This window comes from Saccopteryx bilineata, chromosome 6, assembly GCF_036850765.1.
Source record: "Saccopteryx bilineata isolate mSacBil1 chromosome 6, mSacBil1_pri_phased_curated, whole genome shotgun sequence".
In the NCBI taxonomy this organism is placed as follows: Eukaryota; Metazoa; Chordata; class Mammalia; order Chiroptera; family Emballonuridae; genus Saccopteryx; species Saccopteryx bilineata.
This window is the reverse complement of record NC_089495.1, coordinates 100,131,371-100,147,567: the sequence shown is the minus strand read 5'-3', so window position 1 is coordinate 100,147,567 and position 16,197 is coordinate 100,131,371. Positions and strand designations below refer to the sequence as shown.

Below are 16,197 nucleotides of genomic sequence, written 5' to 3'. Positions count from 1 at the left end.
TTGACAATTATTTTATAAAAAGATTTTACTTATTGGTTTTAGAGGAGAGAGAGAAAAGCAGGAGGGAGGGAGGAACAGAAAGCACCAACTCACAGTTGCTTCTTATATGTGCCTTGACCAGGCAAGCCCCAGGTCTCAAACCAGCAACCTCAGCGTACCTGGTCAATGCCTTATGCACTGTGTCACCTCAGGCCAAGCACATGGGGATTATTTAAATAAAAAGATAAACAAATAAAGTAGTGTTTAGTGGCATAGAATAAATAGGTGCTTAATGGGTAGCAAGTTGGTTCATTGTCATTATGTTTTTGTGGCAGTTTGTAAAGTTCCGAAACCAGTGACAGCTTGTCCTCTTAGCTATGCCTCTAGTAAGTCAGAATTATTACTTCCAAGTAATTAACTAAAGGGAGAACACCTTGCCAAATCCCATTTACTTTTTATAAAATATTAGGATGAAGGCTAGCTAGTGACTTGCATTTCATCATTTATAGCGCTTTTGGAAAGCATTAGCTTTCAAGCCATTTTGATCAATTTCAGCTCTTAGAATAAATTAATAAATATTCACCCAGGGGCAGTGTAAATAATGTAATGTTTCAGCTGTTTGGACACCTTGTCAGTTGTAGGGTGGCTTGGAGAGCAAAACTTCACTGGCTTTGTCTTGATGGTACCCTCAGGTTAGACATGTATGGTACAGCAGAGCCCTTGCATATTTTTATTTGTGGGAAATTTTGTTTGAAAGTAAAGAATACTGTCTCTTGGACAGCTATCTCTTGGAAGCAGCCGAGTTATGAGCCATAATTTGTTCATAAATTGATAATTTGTTTAAAATACGGTTTTATCAAGTTTGCAGATCTATTTAAAATACATATTTTTAAAATATTGAACTTCAGTTCCTTTCTAATCCTGAGTTTGGTACTTTTTAAAATATAAACCAGATTGATTCCCACTTATTTTTTCACTGAACTTTGAATTTTCTAGTTGATATTATCTGTTTAGTGAGCTTATAAATCTGCCTCTGGTATTGCAGTTTGCTCGCATTTTGAGATTGCATAGTAATATGCCCCTTTATACAAGGTTAATGAGTAGCCAGGTCAGACTCACCAGCTCACTGTTACATTAAAGAAGCCAGAAAGTTGCTGTCTCTTTCCATTCTCTCCCAAGCTTTTCTCTCTCATGGTTTTGTTTACTCAGTATGTTAACATTACTTTAAAATTTTTAGATTTTCTTTTTTAAAACAACATGTGATTTTTAATTTTCCCTCCTTGTAGATTCTGATTGTATTTTATTGTTAATTTTAAATTATAGTAATTAACATGAGCTGAGTAATGATTTAATCAAGGTGAGCTTGCTCCTGGGCTCTACTTTGCTTTTTTTTCTATACTTCTCCCCCTTTTTTACCTGTAGATTTGCATATTTGACCTCGCAGAATAATTGGGTCCACAGCAACATGGGCGTGGCTCCCTTAGAAACACTTAGTTTCATGTATGACTCATAAGCTGAAGCACAGACACCACTTCCCCAATCTACAGGAGCCATTTTAACAGCATAAAACTTGATGGATTGCTTTTTATTTTCAAGCCCAAAGGACAATATCTAAAGATAATGAGGATATTTGAAGGTAATGTTATGATTTTGGATATTTGCTTCTGGCTGTTTCCTGAACTGATAAACGGAGGGTGGTTCTTACCTGTCGAAGAACATGGCTGAATGTGTTCTTTAACTCTGAAAAAATGTAATAAGTCACATGCTTGATTGCACATAACTACAAGGGGGAAACAAAGCATTCAAATACTGGAAACTTTTCTATCTTTTTGGTAAAGCATTTTTTATGTTTTGTGTGATTTTTATCTCCCCTGTATGACTTGAGAATAAAGGAGAGTTTTCTTTTTTCTATCACAAAGCAAATGAGGTCAAATTTTAATTTTAAAAAACTTAATTGTATTTTGAGGGTAGTCAGAAGTCACAATGAAATAAACTGTACTATTCATGTATGGTCTGGGTGTTAAGGAAAATTCAGAAGCCATGGTTTTCTTTCAGCATTTTAGTTAAGAGGACGTTTTGGGACAACTCAGTTATAGATGTTGCTCCTTGACTGTTCTATCCTTCTCTTTTTCTCTTTTCCTTAAGTTAATGACATGTACTAAACATTTAATCTTGAAAATGAAATAGAAGTTTAAGTAAAATGATTGGTCTTTTAGATAACAAGTTAAAGTAACTTAAATAAAGAGGAAGAAAGACTAGAATATGATTCATTAACTGTTAGAAAAAATAATAAAGTTTTATAATTCACACTGGAAGCTTGTAACAGCCTTAGAAATATAGTTAGCTTCTAAGAAAACATAGTATTTCAATTTGTATAAAAATGAAAAAATAAAGAATATCAGCCTTCTTTCTGTTTTTAAAATTTGCTTGTTTTGTATTTTATAAAGTAAAACCTTATGTATCCTGAAATACTTATCATTATTGAAATTATGAGATTTTGGCAAGTCTATGTTCTGGTGTACCTGGAAGTTCTAGGTACTCTGATAAGCTGGATATAGTAGTGTTTTAGTTATGAAAGTTATTTATGTAATTAAAATTAGCCTATGCAGTGATTATGAATAAAGTTTTGGGGAATAAAACTTGCTAAGTTATTTATTTTTTACTATGATGGTATTAAGCTAGCACTTTGGGAATTTGCTTTTACTAACTTTCTAAGTGCTTGAAGGCCTATCAGACAAAAGGGAAGATAGAAAGACATTCAGTTATTATTCCTTAATCTTTTGGAAGGATTGTCGATATTAACAGATCGGTTTTGTGGTCTTACAAGAAAGGCACAGCAGACATTTTACTCTTAGCCATTTGCTGTCATCTTTGCACATTGCCGAGTTAGTCAGCCTTTGACTAAGCAGAGACTGTATTTACCTCTAGGCTGATCTCTGTGAAAAATCTAGTAATGAAAGTATTTTGCCTTAAATTTTTTTTTGAGTTTTTAAAAGCCAGTGACCCATAAAACAAAAATTGAGAGGCACACAAATAAGCAAATAATTAAGATTTTATTTATTAAAGAAAAGTAGAATTTAGTTTTTTAACATTAAGATACTGGTATAATTTAAATAAATAGGTATTGGTTATATATTTCAGTTTCTTATTATGTAAAGAAGGCTCATAGGAGCTTCAAGGAGAAGGGAGGAAAAAGAAAGCATGGAAGCAAGGGAAGACCAGTAAGACTTTACAGGTAGTTCCCTTCCCACTCTTCTCCTCTCATAAGATTGAATATAAGTTTAAACTGAATCAGGAGAATTAATCTTGGAATTATTAATTTACACAACTGCAGCACTAAAAAAGACCAAAGATCATCCAACTGCTTTATAAATGAAGAAGCATGGCCAAATAGGTCCTGTGACTTCCTCAAGGTTGTGCCGTGCTTTGTGGTGGGGCTTCTGGCCCGGAGCTGCTCAGGCTAGTCCACACCGACAAGTGATGCTTTGTTTGAAATGGTCTGGACTATTTTCTTAAGAGTAAATAAACCTTAATTAAATTGCTTGGTGATAATTTTGGTCATAAGATGTGACCAAATGAATTAACCAGTGATTTTGAAAATGTGTTCAATCTGGTTTCTTTTTCATCAGAGCGATGATAAATTAAAAAATTTTCTGCAACAGCTTTTTTTCACTGTTAGAATTTTTTCATAGTTGAAGCATTGTTTGTGACAATGCTTATTTAAGATGGGCCTAAGAGAGGTGAAAATATAAGAAGTTGGGAATTTATTTGAAACTTCTAGATACAAAGACAGGTTTATTTCTGCTTTAATTTTACCTTATATTCTTTGAGAAGGGCAGATACTGTTTAACATGATGTCTTGTTCTATTAAATTGTGTGTGTGTGTGTGTGTATTGAGTAGGATGTTGGTATAAAACTTTGTATGTGAGTTTACAAAATCTAGAGGTTTCTAAACACCAACATAATATTTACCTTGAATTTAATTTTCCCAAAATTAGTAATCTCATTCAATTTGTCTTATCTTTTCTTCTTTTTTGAGTTTATGTACCAGGAAATTTTAGATGCTTAGGGAATACAAAATCTTTGTTAACATTTTGATGTATTGTATTGGGGTGGTTGAAATTTACTTTATTTATTTTTGAGATAGGCAGGAAGAGAAATACAGGAACATCAAGTTGCCCTTGTATGTGCCCTGACTTGCGGCAACCTTCATGCTCTGGGATGACACTCCAACCAGCTGAGCTATCCAGCCAGCACTTAATTTTTAAATTTATGGATTGATAGAGACAGAGAGGAAGAAAGAGAGAGGGGAGGGGGAAGGGCAGTATTCATTTCGTTCCACTCAGTTATGCATTTATTGGTTGCTTCCCGTGTGTCCCCTGACTGGCGATTGAACCCGCACCCCTATCATCTTAGGACGACGCTTTTAGCCCACTGAGCTTACCAGCCAAAGCAAAATTTACTTTAGCTCTGCCTTCCCTAGGTCTGAAATTTGGATTTTTATACTTACTTTGCACAGAACTGTCAAATCTCCTAAATTTCCGAGTCTTCTAACCCAGTTCAATTTCAGATCCTCCACAGTGTGGTCCTAATTGTTCAAAGCAACAAACAGGGCACAGAAAGTTAGAAAACATGGGCTCTATTCTCACAAACTCAGATTCTTACTGGGAAAACAGGGATGGTAACATAGGTGAAGTAAGTAAAGAACAGAATCAAACCACTGAGAAGTTAAAATCAGGTTCAGACTGTCTAGAGATGAAAGATGATTGAGACTTGAAATAGGAAAGTTTATGTATCTAAGAATTATGAATACTGAAGAATGCACATTTGCCTAGGTTAAGAAGAGTGACTTCACCAACAAGAAAAAATATATATAAGCTCTTGATATCAGAGATATTTTCTTCTAGTTTTCTGTCTTTTTCCATCTTTGACAAACTAGTAAGCACATATGAGTAAGCAATTATTACTTGCTGCATTAAACCCTTGAATACTCAGTTGGATAGCTCCTGCTAAACTTAGGAGTGGCAAATCTTTAGATGGTATATGATCCTCAGCTCACTCTCTGTCTGGTGTCTGCACATTGTAACCATTCAAAGAAAAAAATAACACCTTCCTGGTAGTATAAATTTTATTTATAATTTTATTCAGGAAATTAAATTTAATGGGGTGACATTGATCAATAGAGTATACATAGGTTTCAGGTAAACACCTCTATAGCATTTGAACTGTTGATTATGTTGTGTACCCATCACCCCAAGTCAAATCATTTTTCATCACTGTATATTTGTCCCTCTGTACTCCTTTCCCCTCCCTCAACCTCCTCCTGCTGGTAACCACTTCCCTTTTATCTATGTCCATGAGTCTCAGTTTTACAGCCTACCTATGTGTGAAATCATATAGTTATTAGTTTTTTCTGATTTACTTATTTCACTTAGTATAATATTCTCAACTTCCATTCATGTTATTTTAAATGGCAATGTCATCATTTCTTAATGGCAGAGTAGTATTGCACTGTATGTATGTACTATATCTTCTTTATCCAGTCCTCTATTAAGGGATACTTCAGTTGCTTCCATGTCTTGGCCACTGAATAGTGCTGTGACAAACATGGGGGTGCATATGTCTTTGTTTACCAATGTTTTCAAGTTTTTTGGGGTAAATACCCAGGGGAGGGATTGCTGGGTCATATGATAGTTCTACTCTTAATTTTTTGAGGAACCACCATACACTTTCTTCCATAATGCCTGTACCAGTTTACATTCTCATCAGCAGTGAATGAGAGTTCCTTTTTCTCCTCTCCAACACTTATTAATCTATTTTATTGATAACAACCAATCTAACAGGCGTGAAGTGGTCTTGATTTGCATTTCTCTAATAGCTAGTGAAGATGAGCATCATTTTATATATCTGTTGGCCATTTGTATATCTTCTCGAGAGAAGTCTCTGTTCAGATCCTCTCCCTATTTTTTAATGGATTGTTTGCTTGTTTGTTGCTGAACTTTGTGACTGCTTTATATATTTTGGATATTAGCCCCTTATTGGAGCTGTTGTTTGTAAATATCATCTCCCATTTGGTTGGCTGCCTTTTTGTTTTGTTGTCGGTTTCTCTTGCTGTGCAGAAGCTTTTTAGTTTGATACTCATTCATTTATTGTTGCCCTTATTTCCCTTCTCTTTGGGGTCAAATTCATAAAATGTTCTCTATCGCCAGGGTCCGTAAGTTTGGTATCTATATGTTTTATTTTGTGTAACTTATGGTTTCAGATATTGTATTATTTTCAGAGCTTTCAACTGATGAGACACTTATTCCCTTCTCTGTGCCTTCCCATTCTCAGTCCTGCTGCCCAGAAGCAGCCACTTCTTATAGAAGGTCTTTTGTTTTATAAAATATGTGTTTTCTTGGATGTTTCCTTGTCCTGTCTTCTACCCTATATATTAGAAATTTTTCAAAGTAACAGGAATCAGAATGATCTTGCATGATGTAAAACCATGTAAATTTCATTATCTATGTAATGGATGCCCTGTCAAATTGTGGTCATTGTATTTTTGCAAAGTTGTGTAGTACAATTTAAAATATCTAAATTAAAAAAATATTTTATTTTAGAAAACAATCCTATAACAATGAAACTAAAAAATTTTATAGTAAAACTATAAAAATAAGATGTTGATTTAGTAATTGTTAGTTTATCTACATCTTATTTTTATATCAAAATATTAAATGGATGCTTAATATTGTAATGGGACAGTTCATTATCCTTTAAAACTGAAATATGCATGTAGGAGAATGTATAAAACATACAATTTAGCCTGACCAGGCGGTGGCGCAGTGGATAGAGCATCGGACTGGGATGCAGAGGAACCAGGTTCGAGACCCCGAGGTCACCAGCTTGAGCGCAGGCTCATCTGGTTTGAGCAAAGCTCACCAGCTTGGACCCAAGGTCGCTGGCTTGAGCAAGGGGTTACTCAGTCTGCTGAAGCCCCATGATCAAGGCACATATGAGAAAGCAATCAATGAACAACTAAGGTGTTGCAACGAGAAACTAATGATTGATGCTTCTCATCTCTCTCCATTTCTGTCTGTCCCTATCTGTCCCTCTCTCTTGACTCTTTCTCTCTGTCTCTGTTAAAAAACAAACAAAAAAACAAAACATACAATTTAAATACAATTATATAATTATAAAATGTTTGCCCTAGGTTAAGAAATAGGGCATGTTCATTAAGTTAGATATCCCCTACTCCTGCTCATGTTTGTTTCTCCTTAAAAATAACTGCACTCCTGGCTTCTGTGGTAATTATTTCATTATACTTTTACCCCTTTGAACTTTATATAAGTGGAATCACACCATATATAGTCTGTAGTAAGTTGCTTCTTTCATTCAACCCTGAGATTTATTTCAATTTTAATTGCAGTGTTGTATTCCATTGTCTGCCTATACCAAAGTGTATTTATTGCCTCTTGTTGAGGGTATTAGATTATCTCCATTTTGGGAAAATTCCTGCACTTGGTTACTGGAACTGTAGTGCAAGAGTCTCTAGGGCGGTGAAGGTGAACCTTTTTCTAAAAACCGCCCACTTTTGCAGTGCTGGTCAACCTAGTCCCTTCTGCCCACTAGTGGGCGTTCCAGCTTTTATGGTGGGTGGTAGCGGAGCCACCAAATGGCACTGTGATTGGCCCACCATGAAAGCTGGAATGCCCACTAGTGGGCAGTTGAGACCAGGTTGACCAGCAGTGCAAAAGTGGGTGGTTTTATTTATTTTTTTTTAATTTATTTTTTTATTTTATTTTTTTCATTTTTCTGAAGCTGGAAACAGGGAGAGATAGTCAGACAGACTCCCGCATGCGCCCTACCTGGATCCACCCGGCACGCCCACCAGGGGCGTCGCCATGTTGCGACCAGAGCCACTCTAGCGCCTGAGGCAGAGGCCACAGAGCCATCCCCAGCGCCCAGGCCATCTTTGCTCCAGTGGAGCCTTGGCTGCGGGAGGGGAAGAGAGAGACAGAGAGGAAGGCGCGGCAGAGGGGTGGAGAAGCAAATGGGCGCTTCTCCTGTGTGCCCTGGCCGGGAATCGAACTCTGGTCCTCCGCACACTAGGCCGACGCTCTACCGCTGAGCCAACCGGCCAGGGCTAGGCGGTTTTTAGAAAAGGGTTCGCCATCATGGCTCTATGGCAATATCATCACCTTGAGTTTTGTGAAGAGTTTATAAAAAGTATAGAGAGAATGGGTAGGTTAAGATGATTTGGAGTTCTTCATTATCTTTCCTAGGGACAGATGCCTGCTATTGATGCCCTTTTACCCATCCAACATTTTACTATGGTATACATATTGCCTTGGGGCAGTGATTGGCAAACCGCAACTCGGATCCACATACGGCTCAATCAGATTGAGGACGTTTTTAGCAAAGGCCAGTTTAGGAGTACCCGAATTAAGTTACTAACAGTGTACCTACCTATATAGTTTAAATTTAAAAAATTTGACTCTCAAAAGAAATTTCAGTCGTTGTACTGTTGATATTTGGTATTTTAATTATGATGTGTCTTGGTGTTGATTTCTTTGGGTTTCTCTTTAATGGAGTTTTCTATACTTCCTGAACATGTGAAATGTTTTCCTGCCTTAATTGAGGGAAGTTTTCAGCTATGATATGCTTGAACAAAGTCTCTATCCCTTGTTCTTTCTCTTCTTCTTCAGGAACCCCTATGATACAGATGTTATTTCTCTTCATGTTGTCACAGAGCTCTCTTAGAGTTTCCTCAGACTTTTTGAGTCTCTTTTCTTTTTTCTGCTCTGCTTCCGTGCCTTTATTTATCATGTCCTCTAACTCGCTGATTCGATTCTCAGCTTCATCCATCCTGCTTTTAATTCCTTCCATTGTGTTCTTCATTTCTGATATTGTATTTGTCATTTCTGATTCTTTTTTATTATTTCAATGTACATTTTTATATCTGCTATCTATTTAGGTGTTCATAATGACCATCTATTGTTGTTCTAATATCTTTGAGCATCCTAATAATTGTTATTTTGAACTGTGCATCTAGTAATTTGGTTATATCTGATTCATTTAGGTCCTTTTCTGGGGATTTCTCTTGACTCATTTGTGTTGCATTTCTCTGCCTTCTCATCTTCTCTGTGTAAAAGAAGGTCTTAGCTACTGGAGTCTACTGGGTGTGGCCTCTGTTCCCTAGGTGTGGTCTGTCTGCAAGCCCCCCCACCCTCTCTTCTGTTGCTACCTAGGGCGTTTGAGTATAGGCGTTGCCGGTGCCTTCCCACTGGGGCTGTTGCTGTGGTTTCTGCCTTTCCTTCGCAGGGTGGCTGTGATCACATGCTCAGCTATATAAGCCTTGGTGGCCTTGGCCTTCGCCCCGCCCCCGGGGGTGGCGTTATGCTCAGCCCTGAGGACAGTGGCGAGCACCTTTGCTCAACTGCAGGTCTCCGCCTATGTCCATGCTTTTGCCCTGCCCTTGCAGGTGGAGCCCACTCGTGGAACAGCTGCAAACCTTGGCTCCACAGGCCCGGTGGAACTGCATGCCCACACTCAGTAGCGGGACTCTGCCTGTTCTGGGTTTTTGGCTCCACCCCCATGGGAGGAGCCGGCTCCTAAGTCAGGCCACAAGCCTTGGTTCCCTGGCGGGGCAAGGCTGTGCTCCTGCACCCTTGCTCAAGGGCCTGTCTCCACCCCTTCCAGGGTTCACCCCCCTTCTCCTGCAGGCTGGATTACAGGCAGCTCGCAGCTGGGCTTGGCCACTTTTGTATGCCCCCTCCTCCGGTGAGCCCTCAGCCATGTGGGTGGGGCTGCTGCAGCTCAGACCCTAAGACTCACTTCTCCTGCTACTCCAGTCCTCTCCTCTCTCCCCATTTCCCGGAGCCCCGGGTGAGTGGTTGTGAGAGAGGTATTCTGCATGGTCCCTTTAAGAAGAATCCTGGGTCTGAGAAATCAGTCTCTTTCTCACAAACAGTATCCTGACTTGTTTCCAGCTAAATACTGTCCATATGCCTCTTCTAGGCTCTGGGGCTGCAGGCTGGGGCTTTGTTCCTGGGGCTCAGGACCCTCCCCTCTCTGCTAAACTCACTTCCCGCCACATGAGTCTCTCCTGGCTGCCATTCGCTTCGGGGAGCTGGGCAGCCCTCTCCGCATTTCCGCTTTTCCTACCAGTCTTGGTGTTGCTTCTTCAGTGTTCCTTGGTTGAAGAGTCCTCTTAGTTTAGTCCAAAGTTGGTTTTTCCAGATGATAGTTCTTAAAATTAGTTTGTAATCCACTTTGGTTCTGGGAGGTGGGAGTTGGTACCGCCTACTCCAGCACCATCTTGTCTTCTCCTCAACTTTTTTCTACTGTTGATATTTGGCTCTGTTGACTAATGAGTTTGCCGACCACTGCCCAGGGGAGTAAAATCTTCTAGAACCCTAAACAGATGGGCAATTGATGCATTCAGAGTAAGTTGCAGACATAAATATTTATTTCTTTTTTTAAAGTTTAATTATAATTTTTTTTAAGCTTTAGAGTGAATTAAAGAAGTGAGTTTCTAAAACAAACTTAGCCAGAGATTTTCTTATAGCAGTTTAGAACATTTTATGCTGGGGACCATCACAGTGTCAGTGGTGATGATACAGCCTGCACCTTTTAGGCAAGTTAAAAGAGATTGTTGAGGTTAGGCCCCCAGGCTTCTTGTTAAAATCTCCATACATGGCATCTCTAAAGTGAACTATCTTCTGCAGAAGTTTGAACATTTTTTATGAGAGGCATCATTGATGCTTTAATGCTGCATTGTGCATCTTATTTTAAAAAGATTTATTTTTTAATTACAATTGACAGACAATATTACATTAGTTTCAGGTGGAAGTGATCACCCTGATGAGTCTAGTACCTATGTGACACCACACATAGTTATTATAATGTTATTGATTATATTCCTTATGCTGTACTTTACATCCTCATGACTTTTATACATCTTGATCCCCTTTCCTTTTTCACCCAACCTCCCTCCAATCTGGCAACCATTAAATTTCTCTTTGTATCTATGAGTTTGTTTCTGTTTTGTTTGTTCAATTGCTTTGTTTTCTTAGAATCCACATGTAAGTGAAATTATATAGTATTAGCATAATGTAATACTCTCTAGGTCAATTCATATTGTTGCAGATGGCAAGATTGCACTTTTTTATGTCTCAGTAATAATCCATTATATATATATGTATCATCTTTTCATTATCCCTTCCTGTATTAATGGATTCTTAGGTTGCTTTCGTGTCTTGACTATTATAAATAATGCTGAAATGAATATATGGATGTATATGTCTATTTGAATTAGTGTTTTGATTTTCTTTGAATAAATACCCAAAAATGTATTTGCTGGGTCCTTCTTTGTCTCTTGTAATACCTTTGTTTTAAAGACTATTTTATCTGCTGTAAGTATTGCTACCCAGCTTTTAAAATTTTTCATATATATAGGGCTTGTTTTCTTACCCATTCAGTTACTCTGCCTTTTGAGTGGAACATTTAATCCATTTACATTTATTTTTATTTTTTTACAGGGACAGAGAGAGAGTCAGAGAGAGGGATAGATAGGGACAGACAGACAGGAACGGAGAGAGATGAGAAGCATCAATCATTAGTTTCTTGTTGCAACACCTTAGTTGTTCATTGATTGCTTTCTCATATGTGCCTTGACCGTGGGCCTTCAGCAGACCGAGTGACCCCTTGCTCAGTGACCTTAGGTCCGAGCTGGTGAGCTTTTTTTGCTCAACCCAGATGAGCTCATGCTCAAGCTGGCGACCTCGGGGTCTCGAACCTGGGTCTTCCGCATCCCAGTCCGACGCTCTATCCACTGCGCCACCGCTTGGTCAGGCCTAATCCATTTACATTTAAAGTAATTATTGATAGGTATGTAGTTATTGCCATTTTATTATTCATATTTTTTAACTTTATTTCCTTCATAAAAAGACCCTTTAACATTTCTTGTAATACTGGTTTGGTAGTGATGAGCTCCTTTAGCTTTTTCTTGCCTGGGAAACTCCTTATCTGTCCTCTATTCTAAATGATAACCTTGCTAGTTAGAGTACTCTTGGTTGTAAGTCCTTGCTTTTCGTCACTCTTGAGTATTTCTTGCTAATCCCTCTAGCCTAAAAGTTTCTATTTAGTAATTAGCTGACAGTCTTATGGGAGCTCTTTTGTAAGTAAATAACTGCTTTTCTCTCCATGCTGTTAAGACTCTCTCATTGTCTTTAACCTTTAGCATTTTAATTATGATGTGTCTTGGTGTGGGCCTCTTTGAATTCATCTTGTTTCAAACTCTGCTTTTGGACCTGTATGTGTATTTCCTTCACCAAGTTAGGAAAGTTTTCAGTCAATATTTCTTCAAATACACTTTCAATTTTTTGCTTTCTATGCCTTCTGGTACCCCTATGCCAGTGGTTCTCAATCTGTGGGTCGCGACCCCGGAGGGGGTCGAACGACCAAAACACAGGGGTAGCCTAAAGCCATCGGAAAACCACTGCCCTATGCAAATGTTGGTACACTTCATGTTGTTCTGGAGGCTCCTTAAACTATCTTCTTTTTTAAAATTTCTCTTTCTTTTGGCTGTTCTGATTGGGTGTTACATTACCTGTCTTCCAAATTGCTGATTTGGTCCTCTGCTTCATTTAACCTACTGTTGATTCTCTCTAATGAAGTTGTGTGTGTGTGTGTGTGTGTGTGTGTGTGTGTGTGTGTGTGTGTGTGTGAAAGAGAGAGAGAGAGAGAGAGAGAAAGAAAGAGACAGAGAAGGACAGATAGGGACAGATAGAGAAGAAAGGAGAAAGATGAGAAGCATCAGTTCTTTGTTGTGGCTCTTTAGTTGTTCATTGATTGCTTTCTCATAGGTGCCTTGACCAGGGCAGGACTCCAGCAGAGCAGTGACCCTTTGCTCAAGCCAGTGACCTCGGGGTTTTGAACCTGGGTCCTCTGTGTCCCAGTCCAGTGCTCTATCCACTGTGCCACTGCCTGGCCAGGTTCTAATGAATTCTTAATTTCAGTTATAGTATTCTTCATTTCTGATTGGTTCTTTTTTATGTTTTCTGTCTCCATTTTTATGTTTTCTACTTCTTTGTTAAAGTAATCTCTGTATATCAATTCTTCCCCTAAATTCATAGTATCTTTTTACCGGTTTTTTAAACTCCACATCTGGGAGTTTAGAGTGAATTAAAGAAGTGAGTTTCTAAAACAAACTTAGCCAGAGATTTTCTTAGTTATTTTTCTGGTGTTTTGTTCAGTTTCATTTTGGACATGTTTCTTTCTCTCCTCATTTTTGGATTCCTCTTTGTTTGTTTTTATGTATTATGTAGAGCTGCTGTATCTCCCAGTCTTGGTAGAGTGACCTTATAGAGTGGATGTCCTATGAGGCCCAGTGGCGCAGTTTCCCTGGTCACCTGATCTGCATGCTCCAGGTGTGTCCCTTCTGCGAGTTGTATGTGCCCTCTGGTTGTATCTGAGCTTTGATTGCAGATGGCACATCAGTGAGAATGGCTGAGACTACAGTGGAGGAGCTATTGTGGAAGGGTGATTCTGTGGTCTAGGATTTGCTTTAGTGGGGCTCTAGTGCTTGCCAAGTCTACCCTTTGGATTGTGTTGTTGTGGAGGAGGTTGGGTGGTGCTATGGTGTGGTCTGATGCTGGTCACTGGGTGTGTTGGTTCTGGGGCCTTTTAGGAGGAACTCTGGTGCAGGTCAAGGTTAGCTGCTGCCATTGCTCAACGTACGGTCATCTTGTGTGCTCTACAACTGATTTGCAAGGGATTGTTGCTTACGCTGTTCTTGGAGATGCCTGGGAAAGGCTAAGCTTCAAACCAAGGCTGGCTGCCACTAATGCTGGGCTTGGTGCTGTTTAGCAAGAGGTATGGGGCACACTGAAGCTAGGTGTCACTTGTTTTGGATTGTGAAACTTTGGGAGATTTTAGAAAGGTCCATAGCAGGAGCCAAGATAGCCCATTTGTTTGGAAAAGCTGCTGGAAGTGGCTTGGGTGGGCTGTAAATTGGGTAGAGTAGAGTCTCAGGGAATCACCAGGGTGAGGCAAGCAGCGTAAGCCAGGCTGATAGAGACTCAGATTTAAGCACCTGCCTGTGCCTGCCAGCTGGGTGGTGGAAGGGCTCAACAAAGGAACAGTAGCATCTGCCAGCACTTCTGTTTGGAAGAAAGCTGTCCCTCCAGTCCTCTCTCTGATGCCATATAATTCAGTTCCTCCCCATGTATCTGATGCTTTTCAAGCTGCTGCCCCAGTCAGTGCTGGAGCTCAGACCAAGAGCGTCCATCAGCAAGTAAATCTGTTAAGGGCCCTTGAAGAGGAACTCCTGGGACTCTAGCAGCCTTCTGTCTTAGCCACAATCCCAGCTAGTTTGCACAGCCAGAAGTTATGGGGACTTCTCTTTAATGCACTGTAACTCTGGGCTGGGGATCCTGGTGTTGTGGAGCTGTGATCCCTGGCTCCTCAGTGGGGACTGCTACAGCTGAGATAATTTTTCCAATTTTTAACCCCTACATGTGGGTGTGGGATAAACCAGGTTCTGTGTCTTCGCCCCTCCTACCAGTCTCCATATAGCTTCTTCTGTATATTCTTAGTTGTAGGACTTCTGTTTCGGTAGACTTCAGGTGCTTTTCAATGATGGTTGTTCTATAGTTTAATTATAATTTTGTTGTCATCCTGGGAAAAGGTAAGCACGGTGTTTATGTACTTTGCCATCTTGCCTGGAAGTCAGCTTTGTGCATCTTAGATAATTCTATTTTTATAATAAAAGTCTAATAACTGTGACTTGTCTTTATTAATAGTATTTTTCTAAGCACTAAATTCTAGAGAATATTCCTTTCTAAATAACTTTTGTGTTTATTTAGTATTTTATGTCTTAAATAAACTTGTTCAAGTATGCTGGAAGAATATATACAGTATACTATTTATATAAAATGTATATAAAATTTAAAATATACCACACTATAATATATACTTATATATTAAAGCATAAAGAAAAAATAATGTGAAGGTTTTTTATTTAAATTAGAATAATTCATTGAAATTAATGTTATGTGTTTTAGTTTGAGTGACAGTTACAAACAATTTGTATTTAGGAACAAATATATTCAAAATGTTGCCTTTTTTTTTTTTTTTTTTTTTTACAGAGATAGAGAGTCAGAGAGAGGAATAGATAGGAACAGACAGACAGGAACAGAGAGAGATGAGAAGCATCAATCATCAGTTTTTCGTTGCGACACCTTGATGGTTCATTGATTGCTTTCTCATATGTGCCTTGACCATGGGGCTACAGCAGACCAAGTAACCCCTTGGTCAACCCAGCAATCTTGGGTCCAAGCTGGTGAGCTTTGCTCAAACCAGATGAGCCCGCGCTCAAGCTGGCGACCTCGAGATGTCGAACCTGGGTCCTCCACATCCCAGTCCGGCGCTCCTTCCATTGCGCCACCGCCTAGTCAGGCCTCAAAATGTTTTATGTGAACTTTCTAAACTGGACGTTATATTTGATCTGTAGATCTATGGATCAGAGACAAATGTGAGTATTGTTAGAGGATAATTTATAACCTGTTAGTCTTGGGAATAAACTGAAAGGAAGATTTAGTACTTATCTGCCACTGGTAGAATAAAATAATTGCACACCATTGCTAACATATTTGTTTGTTGAAAGGTGTTGAAAACAGGTTCTCTGTAGCATTTTGATTTATTTCTCACCCTTTACCATCAGAGCCAGAGGCAGTGGGAAGGGACTTACTCTGTCTGGAAAATGGGTACTTTCCTCAGGGTTCAGGAACACTTATTCCTGGAGATTTGGAACAATTGAGGTAATACATTTTAATACATTTACAAGTATGAGCAGAAAGAAGTATATATACTTCATATGGCTATGAAGGCACTAGTAATAGTAACTCTTCTACTCTTGAAAAGAATGAAATAGATTCATTTATAGAAAATTACTGAGGAAAAATGAAGTTGTTTTCCAAGCTATTCATTTGGGAAATGTTACTTTAGGAGCATGGTGCCATGCTTAAAGCCAATTATTAGGTGTATATTAAGTTCTTTTTAAAAAAGAGAGGTCACAGGAAGCTCCAGATAGGCTTATATGCAGTAAAATGTTGATTTGTTTTGGATATTGACTAAGAGAGGAATATCACTATAGCCTGGTGAAATTGTAGTGTGGTAGCTTATAGGTTAGGTAAGAATTGACCAGTATGAATGAAGAATGCTGCTGCATTGTTT

At 38.8% G+C, this 16,197-nt stretch overlaps 1 protein-coding gene across 5 annotated transcripts in view; it reads left to right on the top strand.

Annotated features, from left to right (window-relative positions):
- ELF1 (E74 like ETS transcription factor 1) overlaps positions 1-16,197 on the top strand; it is a 156,865-nt gene that overhangs the window by 49,023 nt on the left and 91,645 nt on the right. The window contains exon 1 of one of the 5 annotated variants that reach the window (XM_066234046.1): positions 1,483-1,615. The exons of the other annotated variants lie outside the window; for them this stretch is intronic. The gene's annotated coding sequence lies outside the window, so the exon portion shown is untranslated. Of the gene's footprint in view, positions 1-1,482; positions 1,616-16,197 lie in introns of those variants that run through there. 5 annotated transcript variants of the gene reach the window in all.